Source organism: Asparagus officinalis, chromosome 7 (genome assembly GCF_001876935.1).
Source record: "Asparagus officinalis chromosome 7, Aspof.V1, whole genome shotgun sequence".
NCBI classification, from domain to species: domain Eukaryota; kingdom Viridiplantae; phylum Streptophyta; class Magnoliopsida; order Asparagales; family Asparagaceae; genus Asparagus; species Asparagus officinalis.
Window position 1 is genome coordinate 45,881,843 of NC_033800.1, and position 2,353 is coordinate 45,884,195.

Genomic DNA, 2,353 nt, shown 5'->3' on the forward strand with positions numbered 1-2,353 from the left:
AAACGGGTCGGTTTTAAGAAAAAAAAGTTGAAGCGGGTCTGTTTTGAAAAATTCTTCTTTTCATAAATCATGTTTGGTTCAACATTAAATTTATAGGAAAGTTTTATACAAAATAGAGAAATCTGTACAAATTTACAAAAATTATTTTTCACTAAAAATAAACGGAAAACACCAAAATATCTAACACATAAATTAAAAAATTAATTAAGTACCTCAGTACCGTTCTCATGTGATTTCTCATGTAAGAACTTTTTCATACTTTGAACCAAACAAAGGAATAACAAAAAATAATAAACATGATACTCTTTGAGTTCTATAAATGTCTCCTACAAATTTTATAGAAATATAAAGAAACCTATATTTTGAGTGTTTTCCTTTTCCTATAATTTATATAAATTGAACCAAACACACCCCTAATCATATGATGATCCAAATTCTAGGTATGATTCGTTACATAACCACATACCTCGCGAGCATAGCATTACAAAACATCTTCTTCATTTATTAACTTAAAACTTAGCTAGCGCCCAGAACCCAACTTTCCAAGATTCAAAGCGACCCCCTCAACCTGATCGGATTCGGATCCACCGCAACAGTCAGACAATCCAACCCGCACCCGCACTCCGGGATCTCCTCGAAATTCTCCACCGGGAAATCCGCAGACGCGATGCCCACAGAGAACTCCAGCTGGTCCCCCCTCCTCTCGACCTCCACGATATTGATCCAAATAAACAGGACCTTGACGCTGACCCCCTTCAGGTCTCGGAGCCTCCCCTCCGAGATCCGACCCGAGATCCGGGAGTTGTACCGGAGGCTGTAGGAGCTCGGGAGGGTGAAGCTGCAGGTGCCGTGAAGGAGACGGTGAAGTCACCGGTGGCGGGGTCGAAGGGTGTAGTTTGTGGGCCTTTGGGGAGCGAGGCGGGGGGAGTTGTAGGATCGGGAGGATGTTCGTAGACGGAGAGGGATGGGGGTGAGGCTACCGCGGAGGAGGAGATCGCGAAGAGGGGGAGGAGAGGGAGGAGGAGGAGGAGGAGGAGGAGAGATTTCATTGTTAGAAGGGTTTTGGGGTTGAAAGGGTTGGGAGTGGAGGCGATGGGATTTAGGGGTTTTGTCAGTGCGTGGGGGTGGGTGAGGGCTGAAAGCGGAGTAATATTTATGGGCACGAGTTTGGGGCCAGTTGGTTTTATTTTGACGGGCAGGGGGCACGAGGTAATATTTTAATGACTTATTTCGTTTTGGTACTCAAACTTATCTCTTTTCTCGATTTGATACTCTAGCGTATTTTTGATGGGGGTGAACTTCAAGCCCGTTTTTTTACTTTGCGTCGATCTCACTTCAATTTGATGCGTACTATAATGTACTTAACGCATGATACAAATTTGGTTTTCTAAAACCCTAGAAACTAGGTAAAATGGACTTAACGCATGATACAAATTTGGTTTTCTAAATATTTGGTTTTCTAAAACCCTAGAAACTAGGTAAAATGGACTTAATGTACTTAACGCATGATACAAATTTGGTTTTCTAAATATTTGGTTTTCTAAAACCCTAGAAACTAGGTAAAATGGACTTAATGTAATTAACGCATGATACAAATTTAACAGCATTAAAATAAAATGAGATTGAAACATTAAGGGTATCAGCACGGGGAGTTTTTGTAGTGTTTATAAAAAAGATATCATGCTATTTTTTGTTTTATTTTTAACAAAAGCATCATGGAAATGTCACCGGGGTATGCCGACGGCCCGACACTACTTAAGATATCATAGTTTTTAAAATATACTTTTTAGGTGTGAAAGGTCAAACTTTGGGGCACCAACTTCAAATAAACAAATAGGTTAATTTGTTATACATTGGTCCCTTAACCTTTAATAATTCAAATTACTCCTCAAATCTTTGAAATTACTATTAAATTATCCAACACTTAAAAACCGTCCCAAAAATTAGTCTTTCAAAATTTCAAACATTGAAATTGTTACTGTGTCATATGTTCTTATAAATTGTTTCATTAGTCCCTCCTAGTACTATCAGAATATAAGACTTGGGGATCTAATTAAATTTATAATGATTTGAGCGATTAATTTCAAAACCTTTTCCCCCCACCCTTTTGACATAGAAATTCTTTTTGCACCGGTAACAACACAAGTGAAGTAATAAAAAAATCACAGAGCCCATCTAGAGAAACTAAGGTGGTATTTGGCAAACTGAAAGCGACACGATGAATATCGACTTTTTTTACGAGTATAAAACTGCATCTACATCAATATGCAAAGTGAAAATGGAGTGTTTATTTGCAAACAAATGTTTTTTTTTAAGGTAGATAAAGGAGGGTCAAAGATGATAAGGCAATACT

The 2,353-nt window shown here is 38.4% G+C and overlaps 1 pseudogene; it reads right to left on the reverse strand.

Moving 5' to 3' along the window:
• On the reverse strand, positions 347 to 1,143 carry LOC109850810 (annotated as a pseudogene).